General features: G+C 41.0%; 1 protein-coding gene across 33 annotated transcripts in view; it reads right to left on the bottom strand.

Moving 5' to 3' along the window:
* Window positions 1–19,267, bottom strand: part of LOC138735739 (disks large-associated protein 4-like) — a 482,104-nt gene that overhangs the window by 161,774 nt on the left and 301,063 nt on the right. The window contains exon 1 of one of the 33 annotated variants that reach the window (XM_069884085.1): window positions 2,983–3,173. The exons of the other annotated variants lie outside the window; for them this stretch is intronic. The gene's annotated coding sequence lies outside the window, so the exon portion shown is untranslated. Of the gene's footprint in view, window positions 1–2,982; window positions 3,174–19,267 lie in introns of those variants that run through there. 33 annotated transcript variants of the gene reach the window in all.

Below are 19,267 nucleotides of genomic sequence, written 5' to 3'. Positions count from 1 at the left end.
AGGCTACCAAAGATGGTAATGACTGATTATGTCGAGACAAAAGTGGTCAACGGAATTTATTCCAGAAGGTGCATATAGTAGCATGATGGTGGGAGAGTGGGGGAGCAGGAGGGGGGCGGCAGCAAACAGGGCAAGGGAATACACAGGGGAGGGTAACAAAGCTGAGGGACTTTGGAATGCACATCCTCAGAAGGGATTGGGTACAATCCATTACATGGTTGAGAAGACATTTGGGATCCCTGTGTTTGTTGGTTAGACTTAGAAAACGTGCTAACAGCTACACAAAAACAGCACAGTTAGCGCAACACTGTTATAGCATCCATTTGAATCCATTGCTGTCTGCAAAGGGTTTTTATGTTCTCCCCGTGTCTGTATGGATTTCCTTTGAGAGTTCTGGTTTCCTCCCATTGTTCAAAATGTACCAGGGTTGTAGGTTAATTGGATGGCACTGGCTCGTGGGCTGGAAGGGCCTGTTACCACGCTGCATCTCTAAAAAAAAGAAAAATGAGAAGGAAAAGTTGTGCTAAAACAGCATGTCATACTTGGCTGAATTATGACTAACTGTTGAGCCTAGTTCAGGTCACCGCACTATCAGAGGGAAAAATTGACCTTGACAGCGAGCAGAGGAGAGTTGCAAGCACCGGAGAAATATAATTTTGAAGTGAGACAGAGGTTCTTTTCTTTCAAATAAAGGAGACTGAAGGGAGATTTAACCAAGGCGTGTAAATTATGAACCCCAGACAATGTGAACAGCAAGAACCATTTTCCTTGGAATAAGGTGCATAGATTTAAATTAATTGATGGAAAGGTTAGTGGGGAGTTAATCAGAAAAGAACTTCATTCAACAAGTAATGATAGTCTGGCACTCACTGGACAAAAGGACGCTGAATGTATTAACTCTCACCACATCTATCAAGTACCTGAGTGACAACTTGACGAGCCATAAATTATATTACAGTCCATCGCTGAGAAGCAATATAAACTAAAAATATATTTTAAGCCAGCAGTATACTATGGGCCAAATGGCTGTAAATGATTTTGATTTTATACAGTAACTACTGAAGAATGTGAATAGAATACCAACTACTTTAGAGAATGACGGCACACATTAACATTCAACATTGCAGAGAAATTGCTTCTCAAGGTCAATGGTGTGTTGAACTATCATTTTCCACCGAGGTGAAGAACAAGGTTATGTAAATGCAAAGTGCACATTAGCAACATTAAAAAATGTAAGTGACTGTATTCTGCACAGAGAACCCAAATATGCTAATTTCCTCCCCAGGTGAGCACAATGAATTCTAGAAAAGCAAAACTTGCATAAAAGTTGGCACTTTAATGAAAACCCCTGGAAATTTGTAGATCAATTTTTTTTCGAGAAGAATTTTTGTTCTTTTCTTCAGTGCCCAGCTCATTGCTAACTGCCCATAGTTTCGTCGTGGGAGTGGACTGGAGTTCCCAGTGAAGCAAGGGTAATCGGGAGTAAAGAGATTTATATTTTCAGATTCCATTGCAGAATAGACCAAATAAGTTCAAGTGAATTCATTTTTATTTCAGGATGATCCTCATAAGTTGAAAATTAAAACTCACGTTACAGTTTTGCACCGAGAACTGGAGAAAGCGGTTTCGTACAGTTGTACTTGTGCTATCAGATGATACTAAACTTGACTTGAATTGATTTGACTTGACTATCTCTGCAACTGGGCTGAACCATGTTTATTTAAACTGGTTAGTTAAACTTAGTAATAAATCAAGGTTTTGACTTCAGCACAAGATTTCAGTTAACCTGGCAGCATGGATGGCGCAGTGATTAACACAACTGCATGAGAGACCTGGGTTCCAATTCTGTGCTGTCTGTGAGGAGTTTGTACATTCTCCCCGTGTCTGTGTGGGTTTCCTCTCACCCTTCAAAAAATATACTGGGGGTTTTGGGTCAATTGGATATAATGGGGAGGCACAGGCTCGCACGCTTAAATGGCTTGCTACCATGCCGAATGTCTAAATTTTAAAAAAAAATTTGAATATGACATTTAAAAATGTTAAAAAACCTGGAAGCCAAATAATAACCAGTGGCATTTCCCAGAATCGTGGAACAAGGTAAACTCGTCTTCGAAGCTTTGGTTGTTGGCTGTCGCACACCAATGTATCAGCTCAACACCACCCGCGCTGCTCCCTCCCGGCTTCATCAACCCCACCTCACCATCCATCACCTATTCTGGCTGCGGGCCTGTGAAGACACCACAACCCTGTAATGATGATTGCTTCATGGAGTACCTCAAGAGTCTGTGATCATTTATTTAGTGGCTTCACTTGATCTGGATCCTCAAACTGAATTGCATTTATTTGCAATGTCTTGAAAGATGGACCAATGCAATGGAATGTAACCAAGCCACTGTAGCCATTTGCTTGCATTGATGAGAATTTGCACTCCTGGGTACATGTCACTCTGACACAAAGGGAAGAGACCCACTTTACTGCTGCCCTTCGACTTTTGAAAAGCTATGGAAAAGTTAGCCACCAGATTTCAGATCACCTGCTAAACCCTCTAATGCTCTGAATAGAATGAGGAGGAGGTTCTAGCTATTTGTAAAGAGTACAGCCCGGCTGATAGTACAGGTCATTTGATGTTCTAATGGTGAGAATTAACATAGGGCTGCGAGAGGCTTTTTTTCACTTGTTCACAGGACCAACCATTGCTGGTAAGGGTGACTTTCATTGTTCATCTCATTATTCCCTCAGCTGAAAATGTAGTGAAGAGACAACCATTGATTTGGAATTGTATGTATGCTGGGAGTAGCCAGAAAACATTTTGAGGCACGCTGAGAGGAATTTGAAAGCAAATTCACAGAGATACAGTAACATCCTGGAATATGAAATTCAAACAACTGGCAAAAAAAGGAAATAAATAAATAAAAAAGAATAAACAATAGTTTAAATATAAGTTTAAAATTGTAAAAGTAAGTGTTCTTCGAAGCAACATACAACCCCTTGGTGAAGATTGAAGCAAGCATGCAGCCAGAGGAGGCCTGCAGTCATGCCCCTCCTGCAACAGCTGTTTGAATAAAGTTTCAATAAAGTTGTGTTTGAATAAAATGCTGCCGTCCAGGATGATGAACTGGCCGGTGCCGCTTGCTGCTGGGGTGACTCTCCCAAAGTGTCTCCTTATCCCTGCTTAGTTAGAGTTTTAAACTTTATTATGTATATTAGTAAGGTTTTGACTGTAAACTTGGTGGGGATGGGGGTTAGTCATAATGGCAGCATTGTTAGTTTAATGGTGGTACAATGCCAGCAGCCCGGGTACAAATTTAAATTTAAATTTTGTAAGTTATGGGAATTAGCCGATTAAAGTGAACTTTACTTAATTAAGGACTACACTAATGCTTTTTTAGAATTACATTTTGCACTGTCTTTTGTCTTTTAAACTGTTTATTCTTAATGGAGGTATATTGTAAGTGTATGTCTCAGGAAACTGGAAAATTTGCATATCTGGCATCTGCAATCCCCATAGGTGATGGATACCAGGGATTTTACTTGTTCTCTCGTTCCTTTGTTACACGGATTGATTACACTGATGGTTAGCCAACAGGTCTACAACAACTTGTTAGCAGGAACAAATCACTGCTCTCACTGTTTCTACCCAATTGTGAGTGTTGGCATGTTCGGTCACAGTCCAGCAAGGTGATTGTTTTCCTTTTATTCTTCTCTTTCCATTCTGATTGGCCAAGCAATTTAAATCAGAGCACATCAGTGTGGGAAAGTCGGTCCGTGTAAAGTGGTGAAATCTAATTCAAACAACAGTAATAAATAGCACAAATTAATCAGAACGGATGGCAGAGGCAGCTAGAGAGTGTTTGGGAACTTGTGAACCCATAAACATTGACCACAACTGCAGTGAGCATTGGCCTGCTTGAGGAACCTCGGCTGAAGTTTGATGAGCAAGAATCTGAGCTTCAAAGGATGGGGAGAATTATCTGGACATGGTATTCCAGTGCATCTGCACATTGTAGTTATCTATTTGACAATAAACTTCCATCAACGCCATCCAGGAATTAGTCACACCCCTTAATTTAACTCTAAACTTCCAAGGAACAAGAGAGTGTGACTACAGAAGAACAGATAGTTGGATCTGGAGGGTAGTTCCAGAGGATACTCAGCCCTTACCCTTGTCCATCTGGCATGAAGATCTTGGAAAAGGGAGAGGACAGCAAAGAGCTCACGGCACCATGGTAGAGTGGGAGCAAAGGGTAATGCTGTAGTGAAAGAGGAGAGTACAGTCGTAAACTGGAGAAGTCACTGTTAATGCCATCCGGTTGGAGGGTGCCCAGACTAAAGATCAGGTGTGGTTCCTCCAATTTTTGGGTGGTCTCAGTCTGGCAGAGCATGAGACCATGGCAGACATGTCAGCAAGGGAATTGAAATGGGTGGCCACTGGGAGATCCATGTTACTGCAGCAGACAGAACCAAGGTGCTCAACAAAGAGATATGGCCTGTGGTAAAGGCATGTGGTCAATCATGAGTCATACTCAATAGTTCAGCACATTTCATATGATGTCAATCTGGTGCTTAAAGAGGTGTATATTTCAATGGATCTGAAACTCGGATGAAATATTCTCATTGCTTTGCTCTTTTTAATCACGGCGAAGAGTTTATGGCTGAGATGTCATCCTGAATCAAATACATACAGATATTTGAAGTGACCACCATGTTGGACTAACCATTGATTGACTTCATATCTCAACTAATTAAGGTCATATTAATCTAAACACCAATCAAGCACAGTTACAGTTTCATCCAATAAAAGGAAAGACAAACCAAATTACATTTTATATTGTCCAGAGAACCCATGTAATTAATATGATACAAAGCACACTGAAGTCCCTCTTCAGAGGATAAAGGACAAGCATCCAATTGGCAAGATTCCCAATTAAATGCAAATAACTTGTTCAAGGCTTGCATATTCCAAACTGAATACATCCATAATTGGCCAAGGAAATGTTCTGATTTACTCAGTAAATTTCAATTCTTTTCTCTTTCTTTGTTTTCTTTTTAAAATATTTTTATTGATTTTAATAAAGAACATTGTTATGAGCCCAGAGGACTTCAAAACGCAGCAGCAATAGAAATTCACCAAGACAATGGTTCTTCCGCTCTTACACCTGTCACACCAGGCAGTCATATCGGAATAACAGTGAGACAATTTAGCCTTAGACAAATGTGCTCTGTGTACCACTTTGAATTGTAATAGACAATGTCGAGCACATAATGAACAGCTATTAACCAACTTAAGAATTGTGTCCCACTCCACATCCGACAATCAAATTTAAATCGTGTTCCCAAGCATTTTTGATTCTAAATTCTCTCTTTAATACCTCTGCAAATAGATAATAGTATCAAAGCAGCCACATTGTAATTGAGTGCATTTAAAGAGAGAAGATTCTCAGGAGATGCTGAGGAAAAGTTATCAAAAAGTTGATTTGAATTGGTTACCACTGAAGTTTTGTGAGTGCCTAAGTCAAAAGAAAATTTACACAAATATAATCTGCTATTCTTTCGTGAAGGACATGTGGAAAATCAAAATAGTTTAAAAAAAATGTGTAACTCTTTGAATTGACCTTCATTGATATTTTGCAGATTCTTTGTGGAATAGGGGTTTTTTGATTACTGAATTCCCACTGGAATCTGATTGGCCACTCAGAGTTAATGAGGTCACTCTCAATATTCCATAAGGTTGTACACAAAATCATTTCTGAAATTAATTGTTTCAGGGATAAATGGAATTACATGGGATAAGACTGTATATGCTTTACTGGGCTTCGCATCCAGATCCTATCTCCAACGTTGACATGGAAGGGATCTTTTAGAATGATCTCAATTCTGATTAGCAAATCAGCTTGCATGGATTAAAAAAAAAATCAGGTCTGTCTTCCCCGACTAAGGAGATAGTGTGATGGGAAAACTTTTAAGAAAATGTAGCAAACTTCGGCACACTTCTATGCAGGTGAGTGAGGTGAAAGTGACTTCTGATGCATCGAGACAGCATTTAACAAAATGTTGTATTGAAGAACCCTAGTTTAAAAGTTAAAGGGAAACTCTCCAATGATCGCAGTCGGACATTGCACAACAGAAGATGATTTGGTCATCAAATATCCCAACTGAAGGATATTTCTGCAGGTGTGTTCCTTCAGACAGTAACTTACATCCAAGCATTCATTGGGTGAGAAATGTGAACATTATCTTATGATTTCACAATGTTCCTTTACATTCATAGTCTCGCTGTAAAGTAAAGCAGCCCCACAACTGCACACAGCAACATGTTGATAACATTCAGGCATCGTTTCACAAATGGCACACCACAATGGCAAAATGACCATTCCCAACAAAGGAGAGTTTTTCCTATAGGAACATAACCCTAATGTGAATTGTCCATTCACCTTTGACTTTCAGGGCTAAGTACAAGTACCCCCACCATCAACACCCCATCAACTGAATTTCTATTGGACCAGCCATAAATATCATGGGCACGAGAGCATGTCAAATCTCAATAGGTCATATCCATTAAATGGTAGGCTATTGAGATGTGCAGAGCAACAAAGGGATTTAGGAGTGGTGGTAAATAGTACCCTCAAGGCTGATACTCAGGTAGATGGTGTGGTGAAGAAGGCATTTGGAATGTTGGCCTTCATAAATCGGAGTATTGAATTCAAGAGTAGGAAGGTTATGATGAAATTGTACAAGGCATTGGTGAGGCCAAATTTGGAGTACTGTGTACAGTTTTGGTCACCAAATTATAGGAAAGATATAAACAAAATAGAGAGAGTGCAGAGAAGGTTCACGAGAATGTTGACAGGATTTCAAGGTTTGAGTTACAGGGAAAGGTTGTGCAGACTGGGGCTTTTTTCTCTGGAGCGTAGAAGATTGAGAGGGGACTTGATAGAGGTGTTTAAGATTTTAAAAAGGACAGACAAAGTAAACGTGGATAGGCTTTTTCAATTAAGAGTGGGGGAGATTCAAACTAGAGGGCATGGTTTAAGGTTGAAGGGGGAAAATTATAAGGGGAACATGAGGGGAAATTTCTTTACGCAAAGGGTGGTAGGGATGTGGAATGAGCTTCCGGCAGACGTGGTTGAGGCGGGATCATTGGTTACATTTAAGGAAAGACTGGATAGTTACATGGATATGAGAGGACTGGAGGGGTATGGACCGGGTGCTGGTCAGTGGGATTAGGAGGGTGGGGATTTGTTATGGCATGGACTAGTAGAGCCGAACTGGCCTGTTCTGTGCTGTAAGTGGTTATATGGTTAAATGGTTGGATAATCCACAGTGGGTGGTTTGATATCTTGACATTCCAAAGCCTTTTCACTCTCTGCATTTGGAGAAGAGAAAGTTTTTTTTTAAAAGACATAAGGACAGTAACTGGTCATTTCGTCCCACAAGTCCTTGCCACCCAATTAACCTACACCCCTGGTGAGAGGAAACCAGAGCCCCTGGGGAAACCCCACGTGGACACGGGGAGAATGCACAAACTCCCTATAGACAGCGTGGGATTTGAATCCCGGTTTTAATTGCTGGTACTGTAAAGGCATTGTGGTAACCATTGCACCAACTGTGCTGTCCTGACAATGCCCAGGATACAGCTTGAATTTAAATCAAAATCTAGGACCAAACTAGTAAATGAACCTTGGGAGATCAGCTTCTGAGAAACTCATGGTCTTTTATCTGTCATCGTTCCTTGAAAGGTTAATTATTTAAGAGTGAATACTGTCAAAATGGCTATGAAAACAATGTGCTACCCTGTTTGATATTTGACACTTCAGAGACCCACTGAATTCCTCAGCAGCTCATTGTGTACATCAAAAAAAGAGTTAAGCAAAAGGAAAACAAAACATCTAAGTGCAGTTCCTTATATAGTGATGTCTTAATTCAACAGCCCTCTGAAATGTGTGATTCATGACATTTGTCAAGTCTTTTTGGAGGATGACCATGGTAATACTTGCTGTAAACCAGAGAGAACTGCAGAGGCTACAGAAACTGGCACCACAGATAGCTAGGATCATAAAGGAGGCTTTTAGAATATTGGCTTCAATAAATCAAATTCTGGGTAGAGGAGTTGGGCTGCAAAGTTGACATTGTACAAGACATTGGTGAGGTCAATGTGTTGTTCACTATCCTTTTACATTTTGGAAAGATACCAACAAGATTGAAAGATTGCAGAGAAAATTTGTAAGAATGTGGCCAGGACTTGAAGAACTGAGTTAGGAGGAAAGGTTAAATCGCGTCAACTTTATTCCCTCATGCATTAGAGAAGGAGTGAAGATTTGATACATGATGAGAGTTATCAATAGAGTCAATGAAAACAGCCTTTTCCAACTGAGGTTGGCTGAGACAAGAAAGAGAGAATGGGTTAAGGAAGTCAGGTGAAACATTTAAGGGCATGAGGGGAAAGTTCTTCACTTAGACTGGTGAGAGTGTGGAATGAGCTGCTAATAGACATGGTGGATGCACATTCAATTTTGATATTTGAAAGAAGATTGGATTGGTACGTGGATTGAAGGGCCATGGGGGAATGTATTGGTGTAGGTCAATGGGACTGAGTGGAATAAATAGGTCAGCATGGACTAGATGGGCTGTAATGTTCTATTACTATTTGAGGCACAAACTGTGTGCTGTCCACTCATTTCAGTGTTAAGCCAATGGGAAGTGTAGTGTTGATTGATTTAATGAATCTGCAAGGGGCTATTGTCATAATGACGAGACTATTCTGCTTAAAGCTAGTTTATGCCATTCCTTTGGGAAGAAGATCAGTCTGGTGCAGATACTGGCCTGGAGAACAGAGGAGAATGGCAGAATTTACAAGTGAGAAGTCTCCAAGAAGCCTCCAAGGGTGGCTTGGTTAGGTTAGTGGCTTGTGCAATACTGTTATAGCTCCTGCGAATGGGACTGGGGTTCAAATCCTGCTCTGTCTGTAAGGTGATTTTATGTTCTCCCTATGTCTGCGTGGGTTTTCCCCAGGGGCTCTGGAATGTACCAGGGGTGTAAGTCAATTGGGTGTATTTAATTTTTAAAATTCAGACACACAGCACAGTAACAGGCCATTTGGGCTCACAAGTTAGTGCCACCCAATTGACCTACACCCCCTGCTACTTTTCAAACGGTGGGAGGAAATCAGAGCCCCTGGGGAAAACCCACGCAGGCACGGGGAGAATGTACAAACTCTTGACAGACAGCGTGGGATTCCAACACCGGTCCTGATCGCTGGTGCTGTAAAGTGTTGTGCTAACCACTACACCAACTGTGTCACCCACGGAATTGGGTGGCACAGGCACGTGGGCTGAAAAGACCTGTTACTGTGCTATATGTCTAAATTTAAATTTGATTTTGGAGTAAAACAGATTGAAGAAGGACTCAGGCCCAAAACGTCGATAATATATCTTTACCTCCAAAGGACGTTACAAGACCGGCTAAATTCCTCCAGCATTTCCTTATTTTGACTCCAAGAATTTTGGACATTCCACTGGAAGCGATGGAGTAAGTGTAAAGATGATGAGATAGAAAAGGAAGGGGATATCCTCCAGCTACGTGGTCTGAAAGCAGTGGGAGCAGATAGCCATGGAATTTAGCCACAAGGATCTGGATGCAATATATCAAAAGGTTCATGAACCTCACAAGATCTGTAAATGGATCTTCAATTGTCACATCCTATACGTCAGATGATTATAACATCTGACACTGTTCCATTAGTGACGTCCCTGACTCATGTTGCGACCATTTCAATCAATTCTCATTTGTAAAATTCTCACACTTTAATGTGCCCACCTACGCTTTGCATTTGCAACTCCCACACTCATCGCCAGCTGTATCCTCCCCAAAATCTACATTGTAAGTTTGCACGATGATGACTGGCATGCAGTTGGATCTCAGTTGGTGCACAACAGGAGAGGTAAAATCCAACTGGAGTTGCCCTCAGGAAGAGGGAGTGCAGGCCAGCATCGAGGCAGGCTTAATTGAAGCTGTGGTCAAAATGAGAACACTCAAGATGACAGTGATGTCATGCGGATTGCTTCCTCTCACTTCCTGCCACCTACACAAGGTCAAACTACAAATTGGAAAGAGTGTCTCAACTCAATAAAAAAGCTGGCACTCAACTGAATGTGTATTTGCAAAAATTAAAAGATTTCACTGAAACGGTGCAAACAACTCAGCCAAGGAAGGATGAAATCATTTTCAAGGTTACTATATCAGGCAACACACACATGCGATTCCACGAGTTCTTTTCTACAATTGTACAGTTACAAAGATCAATAATTTCCCTGTCATACCCATTGATAAATCTGGATCATGTTTAATACAGGTGGACAGGAAACATAATTAGTTAGAAACTGTATTCAGCCAAGTCTGGTCAGTTTTGAATACTCTATGGAGCCTTGAACATGTTCTGAATAAGGCAGGGTGTTGTTTAACTTCATTCCTGAACCAAGGTTATTCCTACATGTTTATGCACTCCTGGGTTGCTATATCCATTCTTGTCTGGATATACAATTGAAAAAAACAAAAGTCCACTTCAAAACCACACCGAATATTAAATGTCCGTGATGAAACCCTGCATCATTTCCTAAATCTTAGGAGCTATCTCTCACTGAAATCAGACCTCCAGAATAAAATTCACCATCACCCTTAATAAGGTAGCACATCCTTTGACCATTTCAGTAATAAAGTGCTTGTCAATCAATACCTTAAACAACAAAAAAAACTCACTGTCTCTCAAGCAGCTCTGATCTCTCCCCTCCTGTCACGAACTACTTACAATTGGCACCTGGAGAGATACCATCAATAATGAATTTGTAAAATCCTCCAAATCCAACAATAAGATCTTACATTAGCCTCCATAAAACCCATAGGACTGGAGTGAAAGCAAATCAGCCTCGATTTGCCGAAGAGGGTGAAGATTCCAATCAAAGTCTGCTGATTAGTGCCAGCTTAATTATGCCGCAAGTGAAAAAATGTGGCAAACTTGATTCCAGGACATAGCCTCAAAGCATTTGCTGACCCACTCTTATTCCTTCCTTCCTTTCCTTCAACCTCCTGCAATATTACAGAACAACTTCACCTTCTCCACTTCCTCACTTACTACAAGCTGATCACAAATTAATCCCGATGTCCAGTCTCATCGTACAAATGATTCCATGAGGATGGCTAAATACACTTCCATCTTTCTTGCGGGAGGTTGCCTACCACTTAAGGGAAATGGCTGCTAGTGAAGGAAATATTACAGGGATTTTTATTGACCTCATCGCCTTTAGCTTATTGATTGATAGACAGAATATGGGAATCAAACATGAATGTTCTTGCTTCGGAACACAGAGTAGCCACTTTGATTTGCCACTCAAATCTCTGCTGTTTCATTTTTGGCCCATCCCTGTCATTCAGTTGAGATGTTAAAATTGAGAAGCGCATCGACTATGACTGAAAAATTAGCATTTTATCTCTGGAAGGTACATCAGCAATCAGCTCAACTTTGGGAAACATCAGCCTGGGGGATTGATGCCGAGCATACTGTGGTGATATGCAATTACACCACTAGGTCACCAGGGGTCATCCCGGTGACCTTGTACATAAAGCAGTCCAGAGCTACAGTCTAGCCTTCCAGGTTGGTCTTGCAGAGAGACAAGACCTCTTAGTGTACATATTAGTTTATTAAAGGTGTCTTATACTCGCACTGCTGTTGTGGTTATTGTCAGTACAATTTAATAAACTAATATGTACACTAAGAGGTCTTGTCTCTCTGCAAGACCAACCTGGAAGGCTAGACTGTAGCTCTGGACTGCTTTATGTACAAGGTCACCGGGATGACCCCTGGTGACCTAGTGGTGTAATTACATATCACCACACATACTTTACAGGATAGGACAATGTTCAACCATTAGCCAGCAGTGTGCAGGGGCGAGGGAAGAGGGATAATCATCAGTATCAGATGCATCGGGTTAAAGACATTCTCCCAATGATCATCTACACCCACGTGAATTGTGGAGATCAGAGGCAAGACAAAGCTGGATTCACAGGGCAGAAGTTACAGAGTTATGTTTCAGATCAGAGATTCCTCACCAGAAACAGAAAAGAAAGAAAAGAGTGTGTATGTGTTTTAAGTTGCCAGGAGAAAGAAGGGTGGAGGCTACATTAGCCATGTAAGAATTACTTTAAAAATCAGCAGTTGGAAACAGAAGAGAGAAAAAGAAGAACAAAATGTGCAACCATATCAATAAAAGTACAAAACAATCTTGCTTTTTCCCACTTTTCCGGCTTTGAGTGCTCTTGGCCCAAAATATCACCTGTTTATCTACGCACTGATGTGTTGAGCTCTTCCAGTAGTTCCTGTATTTGTTTTGGATTTCCAGCATCTAATATTTTTGCTCCATTTGAAAACCAAGAAATGGTGTAGCCTGTTTGAGGCACAAGCCCCCTCACAGGACACACAAACAACAGTACCATCAAAGATGACAACAAAGTATGACAAAAGGCAGTTTATGTGTTGACAATGCGTGACAGCTTGCAGTTTTCAAACAGATGACAATTGCAGATCCCAGTGATTGGGGTTTGGGGGGGGGGGGGTGGTGGGTGCTGCAGGCATTATTAAAGGGCACATCTGACAAAACAGTCAGATTTTTATAATCTGGCAAAGAGATTGCTAACGAAAGACTTAATGAATTGGTTTGTTAACTGAGAAAGACAACAATTGTTTCACCCAAAAACATTTTCACTCTCTGCTCTTTTTTTTGGAATTTCTTACCTTAAATTGAATCAGATTAAGTGTTATTAAATATAGGTTTGCAGCAGTTTTCTCCATGTAATGAGAACAAGGTTTGTGATTTTTGAAAAAAAATTGTTCCAGGAACTATTACTGTAATCATTAACTGGAAGACCACCGGAGCAGTAAAATGCAGCTCATTTGTCAAATTAACTAGTAGTCGAAGCTGGATTATTACAGTGTAAAATTAATTTCTATCATTCTTTTGGCAGTTTTTGCCACCACATTCTTTGACATGATCTTGGCTTGAAATTCCAAACACTAATTGTCACTGAAAAACACTGATCAAGAAAACAAAAAGACATTATTTTCTGGTGGCAATAAAATAATAGCAATTCGAGCGACGAGAATTGAGGGATCCTCCAAAATCTCAAAATTTTTTACCTCTAAAATGCTTAACCTACACCCAGATAATCTTTAGGTATTTCCCCTCTCTCCCAATTACTTTCTAAATTACCTTACAAAATGTATAAAGCTGTTGGTCTAAGTTGTTAACAAGATTGTGAATAAAATTAACCTCCACAGTAACTACTTATATTTCCCCGTTACTCCTGGGAGAAGTGTAATAATTAGCATTCCTGCTCTGAACGCAGAGCAGTTGATGGAGCAAAAGAAACAGATCTGCTGGGTGAATTCAGTGGATCATGTTTCAAAACGTCAACCATTCTTTTTCTCTCACTGATGATACTCAACCTGCTGAGTTCCTCCAGCAGATTGGGTTTTTTTTGGGCTCCAGATTCCAGCATCTGCTGCCTCTCGTGTGTCTCCAGTTCCCTGTGATATTTCCTTCACTAGCAGCCATTTTGATTGTTGTACCTCCACTCGGATGGCAAAACATACTCTCCTTTGCTACTGAAACTGTCAGGATATCGCCAGTGCTTTCAGCACTAATCAGGCAATGCCCCAGACCGGACCAATGAGGAATCAATTCACAAGTGTGCGGAGGGCAGAGGGGGAAATGGGGGGAGGGGGGGCGGGAGGTAAACAGGTTTTAATGGGGAGATTACCAGTTGGATAGAGGTAATGGTTCAAAGAAATCTGGTGCTCTCTTTCCACCTGGTGATCGCTTCCCACCATGAATTGAGCGCCTGTTTCAAGAGTAATTTAGTAAAAATAATTTATTATGAAACTGTTGCTGAATGGTCCAGTTGTTAACCATGGAAATGATCTCCTCATAGCTTGCAGGTTCTCTGGAAATTGAGTTAATTGATGGACCTGTTAACTGTGAAACTGCATGTTTTAATTTTTTATTGCTACAGTACTTTTTTTTCCCTTGGATTCAGTAAAGGTAACACACCATTAATTCCAAATTTGAAAGGATTGACTGGAAATTAGGCCGCTTCTGCGCATGATTTTTCAAGTGTGATTTGCATACAAATGTCATTCTGTTCACAGAAGATCACACTGACTGCCATATATCGGTGGAATGGGGATCACAGTGGGCCTGGTTGCTTCTGGTGACAAAACACTTCGGGTTTCCTGATGCTTGCCTGGTGTTAGGCACGTGTCCGACAACATCAACTGCTGTGCAGCAGTGATGCCCACCTTTACTGACAGCTGAAGGCTTGAACGACAACTTGGAATTTTTTTCTCACTGTAATTAGAGAAACAAACACTGCGCAGTCTCTTGGAACCTGTCAGTAAATGTAGTAAGGAAGTGCGCAGAACAAGTGTTTGTACCATGCTGAGGGTAAACCATGTGAATAATTTATTTTATTTGGGGTTTTGGAGGTATTGTGACTCACAGAAATTATAAGATGCTATGAGGAAAGGAGGTCTCTAATTTTTAAAAACATTTTAAAAAATTTCAACATACAGCACAGTAACAGGCCAATTTGGCCCTACAAGTCCATGCCACCCAATTTACACCCCATTAACCTACACCCCCGGTACGTTTTGAAGGGTGGGAGAAAGCCGAAGCCCCCGGAGAAGACCCATGCAAACATGGGAAGAACCTACAAATTCCTTACAGACAGTGCGGGAATGGAACCCAGGTCCGGTCCTGAACTCTGGCGCTGCAAAAGGCGTTGCGGTAACTGCTACACCAACCGTGGACATGTAAATGCATCCTTGTAAGACAAAAATCTTTTGCTTAAATGATAATATGCACCCTAAAATTGAGTGCGTCCTTGAACAGAATTGCAGAGATGGCTAGCTGGTGATTCCACTGAGAAGTGCAAAAGCACAACAAATGTTGCAGACCAGTCGGTGGCAGGTCTACAGATTGCATAAAGTACTGAGGTGAGGGGATCTGACCCCTCAGCTTTATGCAGCCTCCATGCCTGGTATATCTCGGGTAGCCCCTTTCATTTGAAAAGGGACTCATCCACTCTGCTAAAAAAAAAGTTTTTTAAGTCAGTGTTATTTGAAACTTTAATTTTTATGTTAATTGTTGTTGTTGATCAACAAAAAGGCCATAAGACATAGGAGCAGGAATAGGCTATTTAGTCCATCGAGTCTGCCCTACCCATGAGCTGATCTATTTTCCCACTCAGCCCCACTGCTCGACCTTCTCCCATAACCTTTGATGCACTGGCTAATCAAAAACATATCAATCTCTGTCTTAAAAACACCCAATGACCTGGCCTCCCTATTTGTCACCCTCTGGCTGAAGAAATACCTGTGCATTTCTGTTCTCAGCAGAAGTCCTTCAATCTTGAAGTTACCCCCTCTTGTCCTTAACTCTCCCACTAGGGGAAACCACCTTTCTACATCTATTCTGTCCAGGGCTTTCAACATTTGCAATGTTTTAATGAGATCCCCCTTCATACTACTAAATTCCAAAGAATTCAAGCCAAGAGCTGTCAAAAGCTCCTCATTTGATAACCCTTTCATTCCTGGAACCATCCCAGTGAACCTCGTTTGTATCTTCTCCAACTTCAGCACTGGTTTCCTCTCACCCTCTGTAATGTATAGTGTTGGTTGATTGGGACTCACTGGCCAGAATCGGCTTCTTCCATGTTATAAATAAAAAATAAACCCATGAGGCTTGTACAAGAGACAGAAAACTTGAACAGAGTTAGAGGCTGGTGAGTTGCAGGATTTTGCAGAGCAGGGTGAGAGGTTGGGGGCAGCAGTGCGGTGATATTGGAAGACACAGAAAAAATCAGAGCCCAGAGAGACAAGGAGAGAATGATGACCATTCAAGAATGGTGGCATGGGTATGCAGTCTAAGAGAGGGTCATACTACTTCTACCAATGACAAGAGTGAAGTAAATCTTGCTGCAAAGATGATGAGCCAAATACATGTGGGATAAAGAATTGAATGAGCAACAAGAAAGAAACTGGAATGAGAGGTGAAGAGAAAAAAGAATTCAGGCTTGTGCCTCAAAGAATTGCTCTATGGGTGAGATAGAAAATGCTGGAAAGAATTGTTTACAACGGCAGGGAGTTGGAGGGCAAAATAAAGATGTCTCCACATCATAAGTGAAAACAAAATTGGAGGATTGGAAGAAAGAATGAAATTTATTGACATTGTACATATATTCTGAGGCGTTGTCCTATTTAAACTGCCAAAACACTGCAGATGCAGTGATTGTGGATGAAACACCAAAATGCTGGAGGAACTCGGGTGGTGTTTTCAGCATCTATGAGACAAAGCTATATTGCCCACATTTTTGGACTCAGGCCCAAAACGTCGCCAACGGAGCTTGGTCTCTTATAGATGCTGAAAACAGCAGCTGAGTTCCTCCAGCATTTCGGTGTTTTCACTATTTAAACTAGCACACGGTATGTCCAAACTTACAACTGTGGATGACATGGTCGGCGTAGCGGTTAATATAATATATATAATAACCATATAATCGTTTACAGCACAGAAACAGGCCAGTTTGGCCCTACTAGTCTGTGCCGAACATCATCTCCCACCTAGTCCCACTGAGCCGCATTTGGCCCATAATGCTCCACACCCCTATACCTATATACCTATCCAACTATCCTTGAATATTAACATCGATCTTGCTTCTCCCACCACTGCCAGAAGCTCATTCCATACCCCACCACCCGCTGCATGAAGACATTTCCCCTTATGTTTCCCTTAAACTTCTCCCCTTTTACTCTCAATCCATGCCCTCTTGTTTGAATCTTCCCCACTCGAAGTGGAAAAGGACACATGGACTCTATCCATCCCCCTTATAATTTTGAATACCTCTATCAAATTAGTGTAACACCTTTACAGTGGAACAGGGGTTTGAATCCCACGCTGTTTACAAGGAGGTTGTACGTTCTCCCCATGTCTGCGTGGGTTTTCCCTGTTGCTCCGGTTTCCTACCTTCATTCAAAACATACAAAATAATTTATTGACATCATGAGCTTAGCCAGTATATCACAGCAGTGAAAACAGCTTCCATTCAGAATGCTTTTAATACACAAAAGTGCTGGAGAAACTCCACAGGTCACACAGTGTTCATCTGATCTGCTGGGTTTCTCCAGCACTTACTGTGTATTTAAGCACAATTGCAATATCTGCAGAATTCTTATTTAACTCAACTCAGAATCTGTTCTTTGTGCATCTCGATCATCTTTGCTGCTGTAAAATCACGTTCCAATAAAATGCATTTTAGTTGAAACAATTTCAAGCAACAATTACATCTGTATTACTGGAGAGAAATCTAGAGTTCAGAAACAGCTCCTCTTTGTCATCGCAAAAGATGATATGCAAGATAAATTGCTTTCAAATGAAGGAGGGAAATTAAAGAGCGGAAAAGGAATCAGTCCTGTAAAATTTATTTCACACATCTCTCTCACAGAGATTAATATTCCCTTTCTTGTGCGCCGTCTTTTTGAGTCATTACACATTTTACTGAACTGGGTGATGCTAATTGGATTCAGGAGGTTGCAATTTGGAAAAATCCTCATCTGATGAACTAAAGAGATAGGAAAAATTTATTTGATGCATATCTTTTTTTTACCTATTTTTACATTTACTTTTGGAAATGTTTCATGTTTTTCTTCGTGACAGCTCTTTTTGATGTCTGGTCCTGCACAGGAATATAGAAGATATAGGATCAGAAGTAGGCCACTTGGCCCATCCCGCCATTCCATCATGAGCAGAACCATTCTCCAACTCAGCGCTACTCCCCTGCCTTTGATACCCTGACTGTTAAGATATCTATCAATCTCTGCCTTAAATACACCCAATGACCAGGCTTCCACAGCCGCCTATGGCAGAAAATTCCAGAGTTTCACCATTCTGTGGATTAAAAAAATTCCTTCACATCTCTATTTTAATATTGGTGCGCTTCAATCCTGAAGTTGTGCCCTTCTTTCCTTGACTCTTCTATCATGGGAAACAACTTGGTCACACCTTCTTTGTCCATGCCTTTCAACATTTGAAATGTTTTCAAGAGGTCCCACTTCATTCTTCTGAACTCCAAGGAATACCTGTCAAATGCTCCTCATCTGCTTATCCCTTCATTCCAGGAATCATTCTTGTAAATCTTGTCTAAACCCTCTCCAATGTCAGCACATCCTTCGTCAAACAAGGAGTCCAAAAATGTACTCCATGCTCTAAGTGAAGTCTCACCAGTGTCTTAGAAAGGCTCAACATCACCTTCCTGCTCTTATCCTATTCTTCTTGATATGAATGTCAACGTTGCATTTGCCTTCTTCACCACCGACTCAACCAAGAGGTTACCCTCTAGGGTATTATGCACGAGGACTCCCAAGTTCCTTTGCACCTCTGAAATTTGAATGATCTCCCCATCCAAATAATAGTCACCCCCTTCATTCCTTCTACCAAAGTGCATGACTCTACACTTTCCAACATTGTATTTAATTTGCTACCTTTGCCCATTCACCTAATCTAAGTCTCTCTGCAGCTTCTCTCTTTCCCTTCTCTACCTTCCCCTCCCCCTATATTTATATTATCTTCAAACTTGGCTACAAAGCCATTTATTCAGTAATCCAAATAATTAACATTTGTTAAAAGAAGTGGCCCAACACTGACCACTCTGATAGCCAACCAGAATAGGACCACTTTATTCTCACTTTGTTTCCTACCAATCAGCCAATGCTCTACCCATGCAAGCATCTTTCCTGTAATTCCATGCGCTCCTGTTTTGTGAAGCAGCCTCATGTGTGTCACGTTGTCAAAGGTCTTTTGAAAGTCCATATATACAATATTGACTGTGTGTCCTTTGTCCAGCCTGCTTGTGGTTTTCTCAAAAAATGCTGAATATTGTCAGGCAAGATACTCCCTTAAGGAAACCATGCTGACTTTGCCCTATCTTGTCATGCCCCTCCAGTTACTCCATAACCTCATCTTTGGCAATCAATTTCACAACCACCGATATTAGACTAACAGGTATATAATTTCCTTTCTGGTGCTTCTCTCCCTTTTTAAATAGCAGAGTGACCTTGACAATTTTCCAGTCCTCTGGATCCATGCCAGTATGTATTGATCCTTGGAAGATCATAATTGGAGTCTCCACAAACTTCTTTCAGAACCCGATGGTGCATTCCATCTGG

This window comes from Narcine bancroftii, chromosome 6, assembly GCF_036971445.1.
Source record: "Narcine bancroftii isolate sNarBan1 chromosome 6, sNarBan1.hap1, whole genome shotgun sequence".
NCBI lineage: Eukaryota > Metazoa > Chordata > Chondrichthyes > Torpediniformes > Narcinidae > Narcine > Narcine bancroftii.
The sequence above is the reverse complement of the archived record's forward strand: the minus strand, read 5'-3'. Positions and strand labels throughout refer to the sequence as shown.